This window comes from Microtus pennsylvanicus, chromosome 15, assembly GCF_037038515.1.
Source record: "Microtus pennsylvanicus isolate mMicPen1 chromosome 15, mMicPen1.hap1, whole genome shotgun sequence".
NCBI classification, from domain to species: domain Eukaryota; kingdom Metazoa; phylum Chordata; class Mammalia; order Rodentia; family Cricetidae; genus Microtus; species Microtus pennsylvanicus.
Genome location: NC_134593.1, coordinates 19,699,842 through 19,725,433, shown reverse-complemented (window position 1 = coordinate 19,725,433; position 25,592 = coordinate 19,699,842). Strand labels below are relative to the sequence as shown.

Genomic DNA, 25,592 nt, shown 5'->3' with positions numbered 1-25,592 from the left:
GTCGTCCAGATCACCTCTCTGTGTAGACACAGCCTTTCCTGCCGCTGATGGCCTTCGCCTGATTCCTCTTAAGCTGCTGAAGTGTAAGGAGCAGATCTTAAAGAGTGTGGAACCAAAGGAGAAAAGTCACCATGGAATAAATGAAGATGGCAAATCCTTCAATGGCAGGGAGCCTGTGGTGTAGTCCTTGGCAAAGCTGTCCCAGATAGATCCAGACTTCCCGAAAGGATGAGGGTCCCTGGTGGCCTCAGAGGACTGAACAGAGCCCTCAGGGTACCAACAATCCAAACTTTCCGATGGGAGCCCCTCTCTGCTGAGTAGGGGGAAGCAGAAAGCCTGAGGACGTCTGGCAATCTTGGGATGACAGTTTACACAGGGTAGCAGAATGAAAGGAGTAGGGAAATAAAACCATGAGAACAGAAGTAGAGAAACAAGACTCTGCTCATAGTCTCTTTTTCTGCCCCGAAACCACACCCATGCCAAGCTGTGCAATCAGTCTTTCTGCTGTCGGATCTTTTCTTTAGCCAAAGCAAGGTCTGGACCACAAATACTTATTCCTCACTTTATTTGCGGGTACTAGGCCCCTATGTTTACTTAAAAATAAGATTAATAAGCATTTTAATGACCAAGAGGAAGCTTTGTTAAGGTAAAGAGTGATATTTTTACACCATAGAAACTCAGGGCACAAATATATGTGCATATGAAACACATTGGTGGGTTGGGGGAGAGGATATTAACATGCATGCTATTATTAGACTACCAAATTTATGGATGGTATGTTCTGTGGTTTTACAGAATTGTTTTAATGTCCTAAAGTGATATGTTGATTTCTATCCTGAATAAAGAACACACGACTTAGTCATACATGCTTTCGTGTTGTAATGAAGAAGATTAGAGAGAAAAGGGACCAGAAATTGTATCTGGCTTGCATATTAAGGTAAAAGTGATTATCCTTAGACTCCAAGAGCAAAGATGGCCCGTCAGCACAGAAATAGGGCACCATGAGTCAGGTATCATGGGATATGTCTGAGGGCCTTCCACTGTCAAGGAAGCTACTATTTGCATTTACAAATAACTCTCCAGACTAGGGAAGAGCCATTCAGCAGTGTCCCACCTGTGAGCAGGTATCGAGAATCATCTGTCTGTCTAGTGGACTTTCACTCTTCTGCGTGAGCTGGCTTTAAATGATGAGGCCATGAACACCATGATGTGGTGGGAAGACAAAATCGCCACCCCCACGTCTGTCTTCCGCATTCATTGTTCTTGGCTTTCTTATTGCTGTTGTTTTTGAACTTTTGACCATGTTACTAACCAGGGGGCTCAGTTCCTGCTGCACTCACCAGTTCTGTGACTTCTTTGTTTATTCCTTTGTGTCTAGTCAGACCTTTAGCGGGATCAAGGTTTGCATTTACTGCAGTCTCATGGAGAATGATGGGCGGCTCCGTAGACTGTTAAATAAGCTGCACACAACCATTTTCCAGCAGCCTGATTGACTGGTCATCCTGATGCTATAGGCTTTGTTGCATGTAGGCCCTTTTTATATCCTACCATATCTTAACATTCTAGAGAACCCTTGCTGGTTTGTGTAATGGCGGAGCTGTTTACAGGTAGAGTCCTCAGGGACTGTTGCTGCTTGGGGCAAGGTCATCACTCAGAATGACACATTTTTGGAATGTTAAGGCTTTGTTAAACTTCCATGGTAAACTCCTGAAAAGTGAAGCCCTTGCTGCTTCATTATATTCAAAAGGAAAGCAGCATATAACCAAGCAGGCTGGTTCCATTTCGAGTGTGAATGATGAGACACAGGAAGCCAATTTTGGTTAAATCTGACCCATCTTGAGAAGCTTAGAGAATTCGTGCAAAAAACTTTAATAGTCAACTCTCAGTTTTATTTCAAGAATTATTTGACCCTTATATTGTGTTCCCTATTTAATGTGGTGGAGGCCACTAACAGCCTCATGAGCCGGACAGTGAGCTTCCAGGCTAAAAACAAAGCAAGTTGCTTCGTGTGCATTGTAGGGATGTGTGGTAGTGTAAAGACATGATAAAAACTAGTACTGCCCCTAGGTGAAAACCCCTCCGGGAAATATCTACCCCTTGAGGGAAGCATTAGCTGGCTCTCTAAAAAGGTCCTTTACTCTGTGTCCTCTAGACAGAAGCACAGGACCGTGATAGGCTGCTGTGCGCAACTGGTGACCGCAGCATCCAGCCATCTGCATCCATGTGCTTCGATGTAGACCTTTGGTCCAACTTACCGCCTAAGCTACTTTATAGATGGTTCTAGGTGTCTCCTCACAGTGGGGAGAGGCTGTTGAAATGGTTCCGAGTGCATAGTAAGATAGCCGTCGAGTTGCTTTGCATGAAGACAGTGCTTGCACGGACAGATGCTTTCAAAGTCAATCCTCGGGAGGAGCTAGATGGGAGGACTTGCATAATGCAAAGAGCTAAACTCTGAGGCCTGAAGGGAGATGGCAATCTAAGTGACCTCTCAGGGGAGCTGTGGCCCTAAAAAGTACCAGGGATGCAAGGATGACTCTATCTTCACGCTCGAGGTTCCAGCTGGGCCTGATGAACAGGAAGGAAGCATGGGATTCTGTTGGTACAAGGGCTTCACATGGTCTCTAAAGACCCAAAGCTTCAGTCCACGTCAGTCACTTATAGTCGGGATTCACAGAGCATGCTGAATTGTGCGTGGGACAAGTGCAAGGGGCTGGGCTTAGGGTAGCTCATTGTGAAAGTGACCAGGAAGGTCAGAGTTTCCCTGGGTTTGCATGTAAAGATGTCCTCTGTGAACTGCTAACATTATCTTGATAGGGTTTTACTTTCATTCGCTTCGTGATTCAGGAAGAGCCTCTTGAAGGTGGAAACGTCTCCTGCTTTAAGGAACCAGAGAAAGGGCAGTGTGGTCTTCTTGTGACCACTGTTTCTATGATGCCTTTTTTGGCAGAGATGCTTGGGTTGGTCAAGTCACAATTAACCCACTGCCGCGCTAATAGATAAACTCCCCCAGAGTCTGGGGGTTGTGTGATTCACTCCCATGCACAGGGGCATTTCAGAGAGCTGTGATTTGGGGGCTGAAAGAGTCCATCACTTGCGGCCTGCTGCTCTGGAAGCGGGGACAGACTGTGGGCTTGCTCTCAGCCAGCTGTATATAGAACAATAGCTCCAGCCCCTAATAAAAACCCGGCTGGCTCTGTGTGTGCCCAGGGGGACTCCTCTGGGAAAACAGCCCTCCATCACTGCCTTCCCATAGAGGAGACAAGCTGTTAGACCCACATGCGGTGAACTGTTACAAATCATGTGTGTGAAAAAGAGTTTGAATGGAAGGTAATTTGTATGCCTTGGGTAGACAGAAAGGTGAGTTTGGGAAGGGGAATCGACATAGTTATAGGTGAGATGATTACAAAAGCCTTTACAATTCACGAAGGCTCTGTACTCAAATTGGCTTACATATTTTCCCTTTCCTAAGGCTGCAACCTGAGGGCAGACATCTGTGGCTGGAGCGTGCTGCTGGGTCGTGGCAGCTGTGTGTGACGGGGAGCAGGGCACTCCAGCCTAGCGTTCTTGGCCACGGGATCAAGTTGTGATGGATGAATGTACACTTGTGTATTCTAACTTAAATACAATATTTATATATCAGGTTTCGCTGCCTTTCCAATTGTAAGTGACTTATTGCAGGTTGAAACAAAATCACTCGATGACAGAATCGTAACAGATCGGTAAATGAGCTTTCTATAAATGCATTAAAACCATAATCTCAGTATTGGGGGGATATTTAAACCTACAGCACTGTAATTTAGTAGAGGTTCGTGGTGCCAATTATATATAAATCTCTAAGTGTATATTATTAAATAGCACATTTGTCAAGACATGACCTAGATACAGATTCGATTTATCACCACATAGCAAGTACTCATTGCCCAGGTTTCGGGTGCCAAAACTGCCCTCATGCTCTGGTTCACACAGGCCTGTGAACCCCAAAGGTTTTACCCACCAATATTCATGTCTTAACAGTAAAATTCTACCCTTCTTTTTCAAACCCCAACTAAGATGCTACCTTTGCATCAAGACCTCTGCTGGTTCTTCTGCTTCGTCCTTAAGATTTGTGCGCAGTAGCTCATCAGACTGTGGCCCACGGCATCTGTACAGGAGCACCCTCTGTCCCTAAGTACCAGACCCCAGCCCTCTCGCCCTCCTGATGTAAGACCACACGCCACATGTATGTGTGCGCACACAGATGAGGTGGGAGAGAGAGATGAGGAGCCAGCACATGAAGAACACTTGCATCTCAGAGATGACAAACTGTCATTTGCCCTTTCTGGGCAGGAGGAATATCAATAATAATTCCATAGAGAGATGATTGATGCAACTAGTATTCTAGACTTTGACCAAGCATCTTGTTCAAATGCAGAGACACTTTTGGAAAGGTTTAGTATAGTTAAAAATGATTTAGTATTCTTTAATATTGGCCAGCATGGAGCTAGAGAGATGTCTGAGAGTATAAGAATCCTGGCTGCTCTTCCAGATGGCTGAGGTTCGGTTCCCAGCACCCACATGGCAGCTCAGTGCGGTCTGTGACTCCAGTCCCAGGGGATCTGGACCTTCTTCTGCCTCTGTAGGCAATGAGCACATAGACATAAACATAAGCAAAACATTTATCCACACAGAACAATAAAAATTCTAAAACATCTTCCTATTGACCAACTTCATCTAATGAGTCTTGTAGATTTACAGATATCCAATGGAGCAATTAAATGGAATTGATCATCGTCTTTTGAGAGCTAGTGTATATGGCTAGCTTCTTCATTTATCACTGGCTCCCAGAATCTGTCGCGGACTTTCTGTAAACACACTCTAAGTCTAAAAATGTCTCAATATAAACTTTCCCTTTTCTTTTTGCCCTGAGCTGCCGTTGTTTGCTTCCTGGGGCTCCTGAGGGAGGGGCACTCTGAACCAAAGGGGCCCTGCTACCGAGCTGCCTGCCCTGGATTGGACTGGGGCCCCACTAAGTGGCTTCCTGACTTGGTATATACAGACAGGAATTCTGTGACACTAAAAGCATACCTCCCATCTAAGGGAGCTTCCAGCATTAAAGAGGAGGCAGAAGCTAGCTGAGCACAGTAGCCGTTTAGGAGAAAAATGAGATATGACACCCTGGATAACACCCATAGGTGTCTAGCCATGTTAATGATTGTCAACTGATGGAGTCTCAGGACTGGGGTGGAACTGTTAGCCGAATCACCAAGGTTAAGTGTCCAGTTGCCAGCTTCTGTCCTCCTGGTTAAATTGTAGTCTCCGTTGTGGGCTTTTGCTAAAGATTTTTTTAAAAACATCTCTTGTTTGCACCCTCTTTCCCTAAACTTTCTCTTTGTTTTAGCCTCCACCAAGGGAAAAATTATTCGAATCCTCTTCCTTCAACCCCTTTATTTCAGGCCGTGAGACAAGACATCTTTTGTCTAGTCATAGAAACTCTTTCCTTTGTATATTTACTCAAAAGGAGTGATTTCTTTGAATGACCACCCCCCCAAGTGTGAAGCTCACACATGCACACACACAGCCTCTGTTTGTCCAACTGAAATCACAGTGGCACTCAGAGGACATACGAGCCCTGTTCATAAAAAAAATGACACATGACACCCTCAGTTTGTGAAACTGGAAATATTTAAATTACTATTCAGATGAAGGCTTCAGATCAAGGATGGCGAGGACAGCTCTTAGTTTCTTATTGTTGTGATTGTCGTGGTCATCATAGTGCTTAATTTCCACTCTGTATAGCTCATATTTGTAAGAAAGTAAGACAATTACAGACTTTCTTTCCCCTTAGAGACACCGAGGTTACACTTGCTACACAGCAGCTCTATGCTCTGCAAAGTAAACCCTCAGAGCAGTCACTGAGTGGTAGGCATGGTGGGGTCATCACTCATGTGTTTAAACATGCATTTTACTTCCAGCCTGGAGATGCTGTGTGTGCCCTAGGAAGCCATGCAGGGCTAGTTTCCTACCCGAAGTAACCCACAGCAGAACAGTACGGCTGTCTGAAGTGAAGGTGGGGGAATACCAAAGACACCGTGTGGAAATGGAAGACACATGTAGGAAAAGAGGAGACTTCCGGAGAGGAACCTGTCTGGGGGAAAGTGCTACATTGGCTGTAGAGGCCTGAAAGTCAGGAATCACGTCATACAGGGGAAATGTTCTGCATGACACTGTGGTCACGGACACAGAATGTCATGCTCCTGTCTACACCTGTAGAACACTGTAATACAGACTGCACCTAGTATAAACTGTCAGCTGCAGTGAATAACAGTGAGCCAGATACTGGTTCGTCAGTTCTGACAGACACTGGGCCGAGGAAGGATGTTTGTGGTGGGCTGAGTGAGAATGGCCTCGCAGTCTCACGTTTGATACTTGTTTCCCCGTTGGTGAACTCTTGGGAAGGATTAGGAGAGGTGGCTTTGTTGGAGCTGTGTCACTGCGGGGACGGGATAGGGGTGTGCTGTGGGACAACAGTCTTTTATCCTGTCACATGTATTATTTTTAATAAAACGCTGATTGGCCAGTAGCCAGGCAGGAAGTAGAGGTGGGGCAATGAGAATGCCAGGAAGAAGGAAGCACAGTCTGCAGTCCCGACCCAGCCTCAGAAGAAGGAAGATGTGACTGCGTGTGCAAAGCCCTGGGTTCCATCCCAAACAATGAAAGCAAAGAACCATGAAGATACCCAGCAATAGCCAACCATTAACATAGAACTGAGGGCATATAACTCAGTGGTGACAAGATACCCCCCAAAACCACACACACACACACACACACACACACACACGCACACGCACACGCACACACTTCCTCCTCCATTAGGAAGCAGAGAGAGAAGAACAATGATGCTTAGACCCCAGCCCGTGGAGCAGTGCTGCCCACAGTCAGAGTGGCCCTACCTCTCCCATTTAAATCTTTCTGGAAACAACCTTACAAACATGCAGAAGTATGTTTCCATGGTGATTTGTAGTGCAGTTGGGTTGATGATGAAGATTAACCATCGCAGCATGCTTACGGGGCTGATCACCACAGAAAATCACCATCATCAGATCTACGGAAAGAATTGGGATCTCAGGAGAGATGTGCCCTCAGAAGAGAGATTGAGGAGCCATGCACGCACGCACTAGGCACGCAAAGGCCTGACTTCCAGCCCTGACCCCCATCCCCGCCATGTTCCTGGACAGAAAGGACAGGAGGCTGGCTCGAAAGGCCAGAAGAAATGGAACTACAGCAGAGAACAGTTGCCACAGCAGAGTCCAGCAGGCAGGAGAGGGAAGCGTTCGGTGGGGAATTGGTCGTTATTAGCACTTTTTCCAAGACAGGAAGAATAAAGAGGACTGAAAATGTCTACCAAGCCTGAGGATGGTGAGGAGAGACTTTATCATGATGAGGGTTAGGGAAACATTTAAGACTGTGACGGTGAGAGAGTTGGGCTCAGGAATGGAGACTCCTTTGAAGAAACAAATAGGCATCCTTTGAGGGGATTGGAAAGTGGCTTTTTTGCTTTTTTTTTATTGACTGTTTCCTTAAACTATAAATGTCAGTCTCCAAGATGAAGCTGTGGAAACAAATCTGTTAGAGATAGAAGTTGGATGAAATGGTAGAAAATGGTGGACCTTAAGACACCGCCCTGCCAACCGGGCAGTGGTGGTACAGCCTTTATACCAGTACTCGGGAGGCAGAGGCAGGTGGATCTCTGTGACTTTGAGACTAGCCAGGTCTACAAGAGCTAGTTCCAAGACAGCTAAGGCTACAGAGAAACCCTGTCTAAAAAAAAAAAAAAAAAGAAGGAAAGGGAGGAAGGAAGGAAGGAAAGAAGGAAAAGTAGCCTGGCAAGCAGAAGAAACTGAGAGATTTATTATCAGAAAAATATATAAGGTGGTTTACTGGTCCTGCTATACCCAAGATTTGGAGTTTCAAAGAAAGACGCTAGCAGAGCAGGCCAGCATTTTATCATCTTTGTCTTCAGGCAAGAGATGAAGTTAACCTCACTGATGTCTTTGCTGAGTTGAAGTTCTGAGGCCTTTGCATTTGAAATCCCCCACAAGGGGAAGCATTCTCCACTCCAAAGAAGGAGAGCATCACACAGAGAGGCTATAGTGACTGTCTGGACATCCAGTGTCCGCTGAGGGGCAGAATGTGGGCGAAAGCAGAGGACTTGTCTCCAGCAGTGTTTTATTTCTTCTTCCCCATTACTGCACAGAGGAGACTGTAAGCTGAGTCAGCGAGGTCCCTGGTTACTAGCTGTAGACAGACAGCTACTGGAATAGGGGTCAGCGAGGCCCCTGGTTACTAGCTATAGACAGACAATTACAGGAATAGGGGTCAGCGAGGCCCCTGGTTACTAGCTATAGACAGACAATTACAGGAATAGGGGTCAGCGAGGCCCCTGGTTACTAGCTGTAGACAATTACTGGAATAGGGGTCAGCATGGCCCCTGGTTACTAGCTGTAGACAATTACTGGAATAGGGGTCAGCATGGCCCCTGGTTAGTAGCTGTAGACAGACAGTTACTGGAATAGGGGTCAGCAAGGTCCCTGGTTACTAGCTGTAGACAGTTACTGGAATAGGGGTCAGCAAGGCCCCTGGTTACTAGCTGTAGGCAGATGGCCGCTGGAATAAGGAGGGGTCAGCGAGACCCCTGGTTACTAGCTGTAGACAGATGGCTGCTGGAGTGGGTGGTGTGAACTGAACAGCACAGTTCTGTCACGAAGCTAAGATGCGACTTCATACCAGTAGAGTTGCCCTGTTGGAGAACAGAGCTGAGTGGTTCCAGAAGACTCTCAAAGTAGCGTGGCTCTATCATTTCAAAAGGAAGCTTCCATCTGTCGGCAGCCGCTCTGCCTCCTCCCTGGCCTGAGCACCTGGCAGTGTCTAATCTATCATCTGTCTGGATGGATTTTCTCTTCTGGATTTTTATATATATGGAATCATATACTGGGGGTTTTTTTTGTCTTTTTTTTTTCACTTTGTGTACAATTCTCAAGTTTTATCCCTGTTGGGCAGCAAGTTCTTAATACTTCATTTCTCTTTATGGCAAAAGACCTATTGAGCAGCCGGACAACATGCTAAGCCATCCTTTCCTCTACTCCCCGTGTCCACTCTGTGTAAGGCCGCTGTGACTACGCATGGGCAGATATGGTGTGGAGACAGGTGCTTTCCGTTTTCTTGCCTCCATACATGGGACTGGAATGGCTGCCATTCTGTTGTCTCCGCCTCTTTCTTCTCTTTCTGTCACACCACCTCATCCGGTACTGCTGAAGTAGGCAAGGAAAGATGTCTTGTATTGGGCCTAATGCCGCTCTGCCCGGGAAGGGCAGCCCAGGAGTGCCTCCAGGTCAACAAGCTGGGTGAGCCTGTGGCTTCTATAGCCCAAGAATGGGAGTTTGGGCCATCACTGCTGTTGATTGTAGACCAATTCAGCCATGTGTTAGGGCAAACCACAGCCGTGTAGCTTAGAACCATTCACAGAAGTCCTCCTACCACTCTGGCCAAGTGAAACCTCCACAGGTCGTCTAGAGTTTGTTGAGACCTGTGGTTGCAGTCCTGGCTGGGGCTGGGCTTCAGGAGCCAGGACAGTGACCTGTGACCTTGGCATGGTTATCTTAAGGCATCTTGGAGCATTAAGGAAATTGGCATTGGCATAAGGTAGCCTGTCTATCTGTTAGGTGGGTAGTCTGTTTACTCTGGGCAGTCAGGGCAGAACAGGAAAACACAGCAACTTCTACTTAAGAGATTCACATTGCCCTGCTCCCAGTGTCTTTGCTCATTTATGGAAACGTGAATATCAGGAAGAGTACTTACAATGTGGACTCAAAGATCCAATCATTAATGCAGTGGTTTCTACCCAATGTTTCACATCTGCCCAGCGACCCAGAAGAGGTGGGTTTCTTTCCTGTCTTATTTAAGCCATTTAATGTCTTAGAATTATTATTTCTACCTATTTAGTGACTTGTTCTGCCTTGCTGAACTTCTTTCCCCTCTGCACTCTGGGAGATAGAAGGAGCCCACAGAGCATCATGGCCTGTCAGGACACGTCTCTCCCTCACAGATGCAAAAGCAGAGAAAGGAGTCAGGTGTCTTGGATTTTGTAGCAACCTTGGTCAACCATAGGAACGGAATTACTCAGTGTGTACCCTGCTGAGGTTTTCCATCAGCTGGGTGCTTTAGTCTGTACCCAGTACACACTTGGAGGCATTTTCAGCATCACTTGGATTCACAAGTTGCCTTAATTTATTAAGGGTAAGAAGTGAGAGCATTCTGAACCAAGCAAACATCTTTTAAAGCAAGGTTCAAACCATTTCCCTTGCTCCCCAAAGCCCTCTTAATACCAAAATATCGATTTAAAGTATGTTTCTACTATTTCTACTTAAGTTGCTTTCTTTCAGATCTTTCAAATACCTGCACTCTAATACCCGTGACTTAAGTTTCAGAAGCCTCTGTGGCCATATAAACGGATTGCTTTAGAACTAAAGCAGGAGTCCATATGTTCACAGGCAAGAGGTTTTTTTTTTCCCCCCGGAGAATTTAAGAAGACAGAAATACAACCCCCCAGAAGGAAGGATGTGTGCTATTTAAGAGCCACCCAGGGGAAATGGTTTATATTTGCTAACCTTTATCATGTGATGAATACTCGCATGCTGCGTTTTAGATGATCTGATTGGGGCAGTGAGTTGGCTGATGTATACACGATCAGCTTCGCACGATCAGGCAGCGCCATACTGCTTTTAAAAATGAAGTGTGTTAATGAAAACTTTTATAGCTTGCCCTTTCAAGCTTTGAGGGCACAGAGCTGTGGACTCTTTTGTCTCAGAACCTATTCTTGCTGCGGGTCTCCCTTGAAGCCCTTCTGCTCTACTCTCTGCCTATACCGTTCACCCATGGGCTTGGCATGCTGCAGCTGGTGCCAGCTTTACTGTGACCTGAACAGAGGAGGAGTGTCCTCTCCGTCAGATGGCATGGGCCATGCTTTGTCCCCTCCGAGAGGCTTCTCTTTGTCACGCTAAGGGTCTGATTTCACTCCAGCCTGTATTGCCCATGTGTCCCCCTCCATCATGGCCTGGGAGGCAGGATGTAATCTACATCCGTGTATCTCTAGCACTTGGAGTGAAGCCAGGTCTCGTGTTCAATGACCGATCAAGCAGTATTCCAGAGGCTGGAGCCCAGAGCACCTGCAAAGAGGTAACAGATACGCCTCACCGCCATCCGGGTCTAGTCACGGCAGTGCGCTCCTGAGGAGACAGCTCCGAGCAGCTTGAAGCATCTGAAACACAGAAAGTTGCTTGGGTTTTGTTTCATTTTGTTTATTTTGAGTCTCCTAAAAATAGTGGCCAGGACAACTTTTCTCCACCCCTATAGTCTGACCGTTCACCGCTGACTGTCGAAGGAAAAAAACCCTTTTTCTGAATGAAGTTTCCTCCTGCTTCAGAACTGATCCACCCTTCTGACCTCGGCTCCCAATTCACTCAGAAGTTTGTTTCTCTGGGTAGTGAGGTTAAGATGGCAGCTTGAGGGAAGGGTGCTCACTTCTCTGCCTTTCGGCCTCGGTCAACAGGGCCTCTTCTTGGGCATCCTCCCATTTAGTTGGGAGCATTTATGGCATTCAAGATAAAAGAAATCAATTATGCAGTCTGCCGCTGCCTCCAACCCCAACCTCAAAACCTCTGAGAGTAGAGAGGACTTTCTCTTCACTGGTCCCAATACCTGATATAGTAATGGAAGTAAAAACAAATTGAATTCATCTCTTCCAGCTGCCCAGTGCTGATAACTGACTCAGAGATCCATTTCCAGCCTCGGTTTCATATGACGATGCTTATAATAGTAAATGAAGTTCCGATACAGAGAGGGGCGCTAGTGGCTGCATTAGAGAGATGGGGCATTGAAAAGGAGAAAGGGTGGGGAGAAGAAAAGAAGCCAGAACTAACCTAGAGTTACCAGCCACTCAGGTGTTTCTTAGACCAGTGTGTGTGTGTGTGTGTGTGTGTGTGTGTGTGTGTGTTTTAATTGATGTGATCATTATGGCATGTCAAATCAATGAACTTTGTCAGCTTTTTGGAAAGTAAATATTAAAAGAACTATGAATTAATTGTACATTTTATTTCATCATTTTATTATCGGTTTGTCTGTGAGTTTTACCTGTAGCATTATAGTTAAAGATCGCAAGGGACTATCTAATAGAGTTGTAAAAACTTTCTGTGATTTACTGTCCCTTAAAGACAAAACAAAGGACTGTGTGTCCATTAAACGACCTTGTCCATCCTGATTAGGAGGCAGCTGCTTCCATACTTGTTTCCCCATTTCATTGTATAAACTACTCTGACTGTGAGGTAGTAACACAACCTCAGTTGATAATCAGCGTGGAGAATGCACTTGGCAGTGCGATACAGCAGTATCAGTGGAATGACTTTGGCAGTCGAAAAACGCCAAGCGTGATCCCACCGCCGGTGTAGAGTTGAACAGTGCCCAGTAGTTCTGGACTTACTCAGTGTCCCTGCAAAGTCTGATCAATTACAGTGTTAAATCAGACCTCACAGAGAAGCCCCCGAGGCGTAGCGCGTATGTGTACATCCGTATATGAACAGACAGTGTGATGGATGTATTTACATGTCGTTAAAAAGATGTTTCCTCCTAGTCATAAACTCTAAGGAAAACTTTTGGATTGTTCCTCTCAAAATTATCGGCATCTTTCTAAATAATGTGTTTGAACTGATGAGCCCAGGCGAAACACCACAGGGCTGACTCTTATCCTGGTGGGTGGGGCTTTTCTGTGGAGCCACAGCCTCCTCCTCCCTAACAGAGTGTGTGTTAACTCAGGGAGTCCGCATCAGCTTCTCTAAGACTATGCAAATAATGCTTATTGTAGGGCTGGGAAGTAGGGCTTTCTTCTTGTTCAGTGTGAGTGGTTCCTTATTTGTATTGTATTCATTCATTCGTTCATTCTTTCATTCATTCATTCATTTTCACGGTGCTGAGAATGGAACCCAGGGCCTTGCTTATTCCTGGCAAGTGTTCTGCCGCTGAACTAAGCCTCAGGCCTTGATGTTTTACAACATGGTCTCACTCTGTAGCCCAGACTGGACTAAAACTAAAATTCTCCTGCCTCAGCCTCCTGAGTGCTAGGGTTATAGTTTAATATAAGCCTATGGCCAGCTCCTGGGCACTGACCCTCTTTGGTCTCTTGTCCTATCTGAGTCCCATGTGCATTTGACACTCTCCAGGATTTCATTTCTATGGGTGTTTTTAACTCTCACCTCCACCTTCCCCTGCCCTCTTTATCTGGTCCTCCTGTCCCCATCCACACTGCTTGCTCTGTAGGCCTCTCTTTGGTGCTGGATTCTGCTTCTTTAGTGTTTTTCAAGGACATAATGGCTCTTGGATCCTTTCTTTCTTCTGTTTCCTGACTTGTGTCCGTGAAGCCCATATATCAGTAGGTTCGTAAGAAGTGTGCCGTGATGTTTCTATGCATCTGTATTCTAGAATTTCATTTGGCTGCTAAACTGGTTAGTTGCAAATGTTTAGGTTGACATTCTTTTCTTTCAGAACTTTGTGTATCCTTTAGCTTTCTGTTGGTTGGCGGGAGCAAGATGCTCACTATAACTTTGAATTTCTCCCCTTTATTTATACCCTGATTTTTTTTCTTTTTTCTGTTTATGTTTAGTGTTCTGACATTTTTCAAAGTTGTTTTCTTTTTCTCTCTCCTCCTTTTTAACCTATAGACTTGTTTTTTTTTCTAACCTATAATTTTTGTTCTTTTTTCTTTTTCAATAATGTGATCCTCCTGCCTCAGCTTCCCAAGCAGCTGGGATTGCAAGCAGATGCTGCTGGGTCTATCTTGCTTTTGTGTAAACTATTCCTTTCTATTTTATGTATTCTGTCTTCCTTCAGCTTTTCTAGAACCTTCCTAGATTTGTACCCTGCACTACTTACACGAGTTGGTACAAAACAACTGGTACCAGAAGTGGGGTATTGCTGTGACAGATATGATTGTCTTGTTTGGGGAAAGATTGTGGAAGGGCATTGGAACTTTGGGCTAAAACAACCCATTGAGAGCTCAGCGGGCTGTTGTGTGGGAGTTTGGCAGATAAAAATGTGGAGAGCAATGCAGCCCTCCATGGCTTCTGCATCAGCTCCTTCCAGGTTCCTGCCCTGCTTGAGTTCCTGTCCAGACTTGCTTTGATGGTGTGTGGTGATGTGGCTGCATAAAGTGAATAAACTCTTCCCTACCCAACTTGTTTTGACCAAGATGTTTTATCACAGCAGTAGAAACCCTAAACCAAGACATAAGTTGACATTTTAGTGAGACATGGGTTCCATTCCCCTAGACATTTTTTTATATAAGTGGAAATTTCTCAAAGTTCAAAGCATATACATCTGAAACCTAAAACCATTTGGCCCCTAGTATTTAGAATAAGAGATTGTTAGGCTGTAGCTGCAATCTAGGTGTTCCAGGAAGAGTGCAGGATCAGGAGGAGAGTGATGTACTGTGTGGTACAGGAAGAACACAGGATGGAGGAGAGTGATGTGCTGTGTGGTACAGGAAGAACACAGGATGGAGGAGGAGGTGATGTACTGTGTGGTACAGAACACAGGATGGAGGAAGAGGAGAGTGATGTACTGTGTGGTACAGGAAGAACACAGGATGGAGGAGAGTGATGTGCTGTGTGGTACAGGAAGAACACAGGATGGAGGAGGAGGTGATGTACTGTGTGGTACAGAACACAGGATGGAGGAAGAGGAGAGTGGTGTACTGTGTGGTCCAGAACACAGGATGGAGGAGGAGGAGAGTGATGTACCGTGTGGTACAGGAAGAACACAGGATGGATGAGGAGAGTGATGTACTGTGTGGTACAGGAAGAACACAGGATGGAGGAGGAGGTGATGTACTGTGTGGTACAGAACACAGGATGGAGGAAGAGGAGAGTGAAGAGGAGAGTGATGTACTGTGTGGTACACAACACAGGATGGAGGAAGAGGAGAGTGATGTACTGTGTGGTACAGAACACAGGATGGAGGAGGAGGAGAGTGATGTACCGTGTGGTACAGGAAGAACACAGAATGGATGAGGAGAGTGATGTACTGTGTGGTACAGGAAGACCACAGGATGGAGGAGGAGGAGGAGGATGTACTGTGTGGTACAGGAAGAACACAGGATGGAGGAAGAGGAGAGTGATGTACTGTGTGGTACAGAACACAGGATGGAGGAAGAGGAGAGTGATGTACTGTGTGGTCCAGAACACAGGATGGAGGAGGAGGAGAGTGATGTACCGTGTGGTACAGGAAGAACACAGGATGGAGGAGGAGAGTGATGTACTGTGTGGTACAGAACACAGGATGGAGGAAGAGGAGAGTGATGTACTGTGTGGTACAGGAAGAACACAGGATAGAGAAGAGTGATGTACTGTGTGGTACAGGAAGAACACAGGATGGAGGAAGAGGAGAGTGATGTACTGTGTGCTACAGAACACATGATGGAGGAAGAGGAGAGTGATGTACTGTGTGGTACAGGAAGAACACAGGATGGAGGAAGAGGAGAGTGATGTACTGTGTGGTACAGGAAGAACACAGGATGGAGGAGGAGGTGATGTACTGTGTGGTACAGGAAGAACACAGGATAGAGGAGAGTGATGTACTGTGTGGTACAGGAAGAACACAGGATGGAAGAGAAGGAGAGTGATGTACTGTGTGGTACAGAACACAGGATGGAGGAGGAGAGTGATGTACTGTGTGGTACATGAAGACCACAGGATGGTGTGTGGGGGGAGTGTCCTAATCTTGGAAGTCAGAAAGAGAAAAACTTAAGCTGGACTAGGTCACACCTACCTGTACTTCCAGTACTCTGGAGGCTGAAGCAGGAGAATAATTTTAAGTTCAAGGCCAGTCTGAGATACTTAGTGAGACTGTCTCAAAATGAAACGAAAGAAAGAAGAAGGAAAGAAAGAAAGAAAGAAAGAAAGAAAGAAAGAAAGAAAGAAAGAAGAAAGAAAGAAGGAAGGAAGGAAGGAAGGAAGGAAGGAGGGAAGAAAGAAAGAAAGAAAGAAAGAAAGAAAGAAAGAAAGAAAGAAAGAAAGAAAGAAAGAAAGGTACAAAGAGAAATGGAAAGGTTTCCCTATGGCATGCAGATAGACTCCCCACTATCCAGAACAATCGTGACAGGGAAGAGCAAAGTTTAGGGGCCCAGGAAGCAATATTCACTGAGGTTTCTGTCCTGCCGGGTTCCCACAGTCATTAAGTCCCAAAGGTCTACATTAATTATAAATTGATTGTAGTACACAGAGGTCTACATTAATTATAAATTGATTGGCCTATTAGCTCAGGCTTCTTATTAACTCTTATAACTTATATTAACCCATAACTCTTGTCTGTGTTAGCGACATGGCTTGGTGCCTTTTTCAGCAAGGCAGTCACATCTTGCTTGTTCTGTCTTCCTTTGTCTTCCTCTGTGTCTGGGGTGATGACTGCAGGCTGAAACTTCCCTCTTCCCAGAATTCTTGTTGTCCCACTTCTACTTCCTCTCTGGTTGCCCCACCTATACTTCCTGCCTGGCTACTGGCCAATGCAATTTTATTTCAAATACAAGTGACAGGGTACAGACTCTTGTCCCACAGCAATGTAACTCTGGGAAAAGACAGAAATGGGAGCCATGGAGGTGGGGAAAGGGCTAGACACAAACCCCTGCAATGACTGTCAGTAGGAGTGCCAAGACTGCTCAAGTGGGAAAGTCAGGAACTGACTCTGAACAAGAGGAAGCAGTCTCATACTATTTGATTTTCCTAAGATTCCTTAGATACGACACCAAAAGTACATGCAACAGAAGGAAAAGAGGACTGGGAATTTAAAAGAATTACATGTGTTTTGTATAAAGGATATTATCAACAGTGAAAAGCAAGAAATGCAATAGGAAAATATTTGCAAAACAGGATAAGGAGTTAGTATTCTAAATATAGAAAGAACTGTGATACAATAACAAAAGCTAGATTTTTATTTAAAAAAGTAAAAAAAAAAAACTTTTGAATAGACAAGGATGTGGAAGTGACCAATTCCTATATGAAATTGTTCTCAACGTCACTCAGCATTGGTGTCGCAATGATGTCACAGCGTGCCTGTTAGAATGGAAACTGGAAAAGCATGGCAGGAAATAAAAGGACAGGAAATAGTGTTGCTGAGGATGAAGAGAACTCATCCTGCTGCCGAGATGGCAGCGGGAAACAGCTACTGTGGAAGAGGGTTCCGTGCAGTGGTTCTCAACCTGTGGGTCATGACCCCTTTGGGAGTTGAATGACCCTTTCACAGGGGTCACCTAAGATCATCAGAAAACACAAATATTTACATTAAGATTCATAACAGAAGCAAAATTACAGTTGTGAAGTAGCAATGAAGATACTTTTAAGGTTGAGGTCACCACAACATGAGAAGCTGTATTAAAGGGTTACAGTATTAGGAAGACTGAGCACCACTGGTTTAGTGGGTCCTTTGTGTTAGTCAAATTTCCCTAGTTTCAGTGGTTCCTCTCTACCTCAAGATCAGAATATCAAGGACCCAAACAGATATTTTGCATTGGTGTTCGGGGCCCCAAGTAGAGAACAACCCAAGTATTCATATGTGGATGAACCCACCTTGGCATTTTAACTTTAAAAAAGTCTCTATTAGAGGACATATGTGCAGCTGTTGGGAAGAACCTGCTAGTTGAAGGTCCTCCCTCTTCATTCGTCACCCCCAAATCCACACCCTGTACACCCCTACAAACTGCTTCCTCTATTTCCAAGCCCCCATCTTCTGGGGCCCTATCCCCCCTTTGCCAATGCTGTGCTGACTCCTCCAGAGAGATGTCCACCTTCCCTCTATGATGTCCCCAAAAGACTTTTCCAGTCCCCAACCAGACTGAATTGTTTCAGCATGAAGGTAGCTGCTGCTGGCAGTGTAAAGCATGAATTGAAACGAGGTGTACGCAGATAGCTTGATTATCAAGTGTTTTTAAAACGGATCGGATGGATCAGAGAATCATTTGCCTTGCAAGCGTAAGTCCTTGAGTTAGGTCCCCAGAATCCACAGATAAAAGCCTGATGGTATGAGCTTGTAATCAACACTCGGGAGGCAGACGCTAGGGGCGTGATGGCCACCAGGCCAAGCACAGTTAATGAGACTCTGCCTCAAAAAAGATAGAGTTTCTGAGGATGATACCCATCCTCAAATGATGATATAGCGGTTTTCCTAACTTTTGTATACTTGAGCGCTCTCTCTCTCTCTCTCCCTCTCTCCGTTTCTCTCTCTCTCTCTCTCCCTCCCTCCCTCCCTCCCTCCCTCCCTCCCTCCCTCCCTCCCTCTCTCTCTCTCTCTCTCTCTCTCTCTCTCTCTCTCTTTTACTCTCTCTCTCTTATACATATTCATGCAAAAAGAAAAAAGAAAGAAACTAGAAATCTTCTCTTATAGTACTCCTCGGAGAGAGTCGGCAGTGACCTTTCCCTCCACTTCCCAGAATAAAACACAAAGCCCACAGCTCACCCGGAAAGTAGCTTGAAGCAACTGATGGAGACGCAGTAGAGCACCTAAGTTCTCTCTGACCATCCTGGTCTGCAGAGCCAGGCACTAAATCTTACTGTCAATGAGTTAAGAGCATTGTTTTATTGCTTATAAAACTCATGTTCTCAAATACTTGCCATAGGTCCTGCCCATAAATGAAATGATCTTACACATATTTCTGCTACCCTTTGCATAGCAAACCCCCGCCACCGTTCCAGCATCAGGAGGTTGAACGCAGCTGCGTCATTAATGAACGATAGCAGATTCTAGCCGGTGACCTCCAGATGGAAGGCTCATTACTTCCTTATGGGTCTCCAGAGCCGTTCGGTCCCATAGCATGCCAACACGGGATTGGGACTGAGGAGCTGAAGCCTTGAACTATTTAAAAAAAAAAAATTCGACATAGTCCTTGATACAATTTAGAGCGATTACATTCTATTGTGCCAAGAGTTCCTTATTAAAAATCAATTTAATTGTGCATACCCCATCTGGTCAGAATTATGGTCTTTTATGGGGAGAAAACACGACTTCATATTTACCTAATATTCTATAGTTTAACAGCATAACCACGTAATTATGTAGAAACAGAGGCATTTCATAGTACTGAAAAATCAGTAATTAAAGACACTTTTAAAAAATGTTTACCAGACTTCCCTTTACCAACTTTGTGGCTTTGGGCCATAACATTCAACTTGTTGGGTCATCTGAAATTTGAATGGAAAAGAAAAAAAGGTAATAAAATGTATACTCACACATCTTATGCTCTATTCATTTGATGTGATAATTTCCAATTTATTTTATGCTTTTTTAGACTCTGGTCCTTTTAAACAACATCGATTGTTTAGTCCAAGAGCATTCGCTTGCATGTTTTTATTCAAGGAATTTGGATAATAAATACTACTTTTGAAGTTTGCTTTTTGTTGTCTGCTGGGTCAGTCTCAGCTGTGTTAGCAATAGATTGGCTCAGAATATCACTGGGAACTACTTCAAACTGGACTGGTGAGGAAGACTTTTGTAACCTGCTTCCCAAGCCCCAAAGAACCTCTGCATTTTTAACTTGGAATTTGAGAAAAATCTAGGTTATTCTCTCAATGAGTTTTCCATTTGGAAAGTGTTTTGTTGATATTACAGTCTTAAAATATCAGAAGCAAATTAGTTATAGATACGGATTTGATATTGAATTGCCTCCACTTAAATGTTTTGAAAATAGTTTATTCGATATGCACTATTTGCCATGTGGTCTTTAGGCATTGGTGTAGTGTGGACCTTGTGCCTTTCTCTTTTCTGTGCTCCGATTTCCTCACCATGAGATGAAATTATAGTTGTGAAGGTGGAGATGAGGTTCAAGTGAGCTAATCCACTGGGGGTGTAACAAGGCCTTGGACTCCTTAGCATCCTCATATTTCTTTCTGTTCTTTGGAAAGTGAAGAGAGTGATCCATTGTGAGAGTAAGGACCCATTCTCAGAAAAAAAGTTAAGTCAAGGTAAATGTATCACGTGCTCACTAAGCTTCCTCTTTAAGTGTTAATACTCTGTGAGCATCCATTGCTACTGTATTCCTAGCCCTGGGCCAGGTCTGCAGGATGCTATCATGAATCAAACCCATACAACTTTTGGTCATATGGCGCATTCTGAAAATGCAGCAAATATTAAAGAGTATGACATGCTAAGAGAAACACGAGTGTAGTTGGTACACGGAAGACTGAGCTCTATGTAATTTTCAAAAGTTGAAGTAACATCTGTGTGTTGTGATGATAACGGTGATGCATACAGCTGACAGTATTCCTCCCATCTGCCTCTGCTTCTGCTCAGCCATCCACAGAAACGGTGGGAGTGCTCTCTCTTGGGTTCAAATAAATGTATATGAATGTGCCTCTTTATACGCTCCTACAAGACCTAGATCCATGCACACCGTTCTCCTTTTATTGTTCGTTTTATAGGTCTGCAGTTTTGCTTCTGGTTTTTGCCCATCTAATATTGACTGAACAGGGGAAAACTCTCCCAAGAGTTAAAATGGGGCCGTGCTTGGCTACCACATCATCTTTTTGAGTCTCTGCTTCATTTTGGCTTCTCGGTCATATAACTTATCAGACAAAAGATCACTGAGGGGAAGTTTCTAAAGCCTGTCACCTCCCTTGCTGTTGCGTCTCATACCCCTTCCTCTCTATTACACCTTTGATTTTGTTTTCCCCTTGATTTCCTATGCACGTTTTTTAAGTGCTTAATATTTTGTAGATCTGCTGCAGTCCCATGATCTCTACTGATGAACTTTAGTGTCTGGACCAAAGAGATGGTACAGCACTTGGTGAGGAAGCCTGATCACCAGCAACAATTGCCTGAACACACATCAACCATAAAGTGAAAATGGATTCCAGCATTGTTCTTTGGCCTCACACACACCCAATACATATTGATCATACACAATAGCAAAAATTTGTTTAGAAAGAGTCTCAGCCCCTTACCCTTTGCCAACAATGTTGTAAAATAAGGCAGTGATTTTATAGACCAGTGCTTTTATCAATGGGAAATTGATTTCCAGAAATAGAATTTTAGGCAAAGGACATATTTAGGTTTTTGTTTTGTTTTGTTTTTTGCTTTTGATTCAGATGATCGGGTTAAGTGGGAGAAAGAGGAAAGCAGCAATTTGTCATTAAAACAAATGTCTTTAATCCCAGTTCATTGTCTCAGACCTGATGTGCAAACTCTTAGATCATGTTACAGTTCCCCTTCAGGATGAAATCCGATGGCTAATTTATTCCATCATTCTCTGTAAGACATTTTCCCCTCCCTTATTCTTCCAGGCACCTGGAAGGACAAGCCATCCTTTCCCCAGACCAGCAATTACCTATTAAACAAGATGGCTGTCAGCGGGAGCAGTGACAGGTATGAGCATTGCTCCTCCGAGGTTGAACAATGGCAGCCGCTCCTCCAGACGGGAGCCCGTACCATTAACTAGCAAGGTTCCTGCTCTTTTCAGTCCGGCAACAGTTAAAGCAAAGAAGGATCTTTCTCCAAGAAGGAAAAGGCGTTTAATAAGTTTGGGTCAGTTTGCTCATAACAGCCCAACGTTTGAGGACCCAAACCCCAGGAGCTTGGCACGCTGCAGCGCTTGGCTCGCCTCCCACCATCCCGCTGAGTCTGAGGCTGGGCAGTCTAGGCTCTGGCTAGGTTCGTTTAAGAGCATTCCTGGTTAATAAGAAAGCTAAGGCAGAGGAATCTTCTCCCATTAATCCACAGGAGTAGAGCACAGCGGCCGCAAGCTCGCTGCCCTCTGGGAGCCGCCAGTTGAAGGCACAGGCCATCTGTTTGCACTGAGGGCGGTGTTTGGTCTCCAAACCTGAGAGCCAGTGGCCCATCCAGAATGACCTTAGTGTTCAGGAATTGGGTGGTGCTGTTTTTTACGTATGAATTAACATTTGTATATGACTAAGGGGTGTGAAAGCCTGATTTTATAGTGTGTCAGAGAGGCATCGTGTACCTGCCTCACCAGTAAATAAAATAAAAACTAAGTCCGTTGGTATAAAGGTTTGAAAGTACAGTACCTTTTCATACTTTCCCTTTACCTGTGGAAACCTTTCTAAAATGAAATCAAGTTTGAATGTTCACGGGGGGTGAGGGGGGACGAACCGCTCATGGGTTGTGAAATTATAGAATGGGTTTGGGGGAGGAGCTTGTTCTGTGTATTTTGGGTTTCATTTTTCTCTACCCCGCCCTCCCCCCAAAAAAGAGTTCTGATCAAATAAGTGCGCCTAATCATCCAGTGACTGGTGATTGCAGATGAAAATGTTAAAATGAGTTTGTTTACACTCCAAACCCCGGCAGCACCTGCAAATGATAAAAATGCGCGCCAGCCCAGCCAGACTGTGAGGAAGCAGGCCTGTGCCAGCTGAGCCAAGCTGTGGGAACAGCTGCTGCTGCTTGGAGATGGGGGGAGCGGGGTTGGGGCTGGTGATCAAAGTCCTCGCTCTGAAGTGCCCCCCCACCCAGAGGTGATTGGTAGGAAGAGCGCCATCACTGTGCCCGAGTCAATTCATAGGAGACTAAGATTTTTTTGCCTTCCTTCTTATTAGAAATTTTCACCAGTGTGCGTATCATGGTCACACAGAGTTTGTACTTGCTCTTTGAAGTAAACTTTTAGTGATTTATTTTAGGAATATATGACTGTGTGTAGGCTCACATTTGTGAAGTTGCCTAACTCACTTCCAGTGCTACGCCGGTCCCTCAGGAATCTGCCGTGGTCACAGCGTGATGCTCCAGGCTAGCCTATAGGCAGCATTTTCCCCAGTGTGTTACTGACAGTTGGGGGTCAAATGAGGTCATTGTCTGTCGGGGCCGCCTGGGCTTTATAGAGGGTTCAACAGACTCCATGACAATTAGCACCCTCCTTCAGGCAGTGACTGTGGAGGGGATTTCCACAGTGTGAAATGTCTCCTCCTTGGCCACTGGTCTCTAGCTGAAAACTGCTTGTGTAAATAAAGCGCAGATGTTTTGAAAGCTCAAAGCACTGGAAGGGCACGTGTGAGTCTCACTGGAAGGGCACTTGTGAGTCTCACTGGAAGGGCACGTGTGAGTGAGTCTCACTGGAAGGGCACTTGTGAGTCTCCCTGGAAGGGCACGTGTGAGTGAGTCTCACTGGAAGGGCACGTGTGAGTCTCACTAGACAGGCACATGTGAGTCTTCCCTTAGTCACTCAGAAAGAACCATCTAGCAATAATGGCTGATCAGGTCCATGATGTATCCCAGCAAGATGTCCTGGGTACTTGAGTTTGCTCTTCCTTTTTACAGTCCTGGCTTTTCAATGTGAGTTTTGTTGGATTCAGGGGATTTTAGGTTTAGCCTTGATTTTGTTGTTGTTTTGAAGGATTTTTGTTTGTCTGTTTTTTATGTCAGTTGGTTTCGTTGTTTTGAGACATAGAGTCTTGCTGTGGAGTCTAGGCTGACACTAAGTTTAAGATCCTCTTGCCTCAGCCTCTGAAGTGCAGGACTTTCAAGAGACATCCTTGTTTTGCACCTTGATTTTCTTTTCTTTTCATGGTGTGTCTAGGAGCTTGCTTTATGACAGTCAATGCATATGGAGTTATAGCATTCTTCTAGATGGGTTATTGTGCCTGTTGAACAGATGAGTCCTCTACAGCCATCACTGTGTGGTGTATGCAGGTCCTATTTTTCAAATAATGTCAAAGCAATCATTTTTTTGTGTTGAGTACCACATGACTAAATCTAAAAACTGTGGGAGATATTTAATTAAAAATGAAATTTCTGAGGGTCTCAAATGTAGTTGAGTGATGGAGTGTTTGGCCTGGTCTCTGGGTTCATTCCTGGCACCACAATTACAGAGCAAAGAGGCAGACAGTGCAGTGGGCTACTGGGGCTCTGCTTGCTGCTTCCAGGGAGGAAGAAGGAAGGAAGGAAGGAAGGAAGGAAGGAAGGAAGGAAGGAAGGAAGGAAGGAAGGTCGGAATAAAAGAAGAAAGGAAAGAAAGAAGGTAGTAAGGAAGGAAGGAAAGAAGGAAGGAATTAAGAAAGGAAGGAAGGTAGGTAGGTAGATAGGAAGGAACGAAAGAAGAAAGGAAGGAATTAAGGAAGGAAAGAAGGTAGTAAAAAAGGAATTAAGAAAGAAAAAGGAAAGGAAGGAAGGTAGGTAGGTAGGAAGGAAACAAGAAAGGAAAGAAGGAAGGAGAAAGAGAGAGAAGAAGGAAGGAAGAAAGGAAAGGAAAGGAAAGGAAAGGAAAGGAAAGGAAAGGAAAAAGAGGGAGGGAGGGACTGGAGAAAAGAAGGGAAGGGAAAGAAGCAGCAGCAGGGTGTGCTCTGATTCTGCTAGCTTGTGCGACAGGGTTAGGAATTTGAATTTGACTTTATTCTAAGTATTTTTCCCATGCTTTTAAAAATGTCTCTCTTGGTTAGAATACATGTTTTAGATTTTGTTTTTATCTGCTGGGCAATCTGAATTTTAACCAATGTAACAGACAGATGGTATTACTTCCTTCATCCCTTTATGTTGTCAGGGCTGGATTCTTTTTAGTTTTTGTGACTTGCTAAAGTTCTGGCCACACTGTTTCATGGAGTCTTCTAAACTTTAGCCTCCTTCCTCTGTTCTGATGCCACTCTGGGGAGAAATGGGAAGCCAGCTTCATCGTGTCCCTTTGCATGTTAATGGCCTCTTCTCATTAAATATAGTCCATTAATTTTATAAGATTTCAAAATTCAGGCTGGGGGGAGAGATCTAGTTAAAGAGCATGTTCTTAGCGTGCATGTGGCTGTGGATTAGAAGTGCCTCAGCCCCAGCAATCAATAAATAATAAACACGTTATCTCCTGTGTCAGCATCTGTGTGAGTGGTGACTGCTCCATTTCTATCTTCCCTTTCCTAAGTCAAAGGATTCACCCTCCATTTGCATAATGAGGATTTAGAAATTTTTCTTCTACTGTATCTTTAAATACTTTTCTATTTTTTTTGTTATTTTAATATACTTTACATTTTGTGGGGGGGGGGTCAGAAAGATAATTCAGCCAGTAAGGCACTCACTGCTATGCCTACATGACAGAGTCTGTACTAGGCCGTTTTAAGATCTCTTCCCTGCCAATGGAATAAATCCAAAACTCTTCACTTTATCCTGAGGCAGGTTCTTTAGACAAGGACAAAAGGCAGTCACATTCTTCACCAAAAAAGTCACCAAAATGATCTCTAGGCAGTATATCCATGCTCCTACTAGTATGACCCATTAAGCCGTGCTTAAAGCATTCCACCGCTTTCACAGCCCAAAGTACCAAAATACAAATTTCTCCAAACAACAGCTGGTCCAGTCTATCACAGCAACATCCAGTCCCTGGTACCAACCTCTGTCTTAGTTTTTTATTGCTGGGAAGAGATACCATGACCACAGCAACTCATAAAAGGAACCATTTAATTGGGGCTGTCTTACAGTTTCAGAGGTTCAGTCCATTGTCATCATTGTGGGAAGCATGGCGGCCTGCAGCCAGATGTGGTGCTGGAGGAACTGAGAGTTCTACATCCAGATGGGCAGGTAGCAGGCAGAAAGTGAGACAC

At 44.7% G+C, this 25,592-nt stretch overlaps 1 protein-coding gene across 4 annotated transcripts in view; it reads left to right on the top strand.

Moving 5' to 3' along the window:
* Atp8a2 (ATPase phospholipid transporting 8A2) overlaps nucleotides 1-25,592 on the top strand; it is a 542,501-nt gene that overhangs the window by 340,417 nt on the left and 176,492 nt on the right. The gene's annotated exons all lie outside the window — the stretch shown is intronic.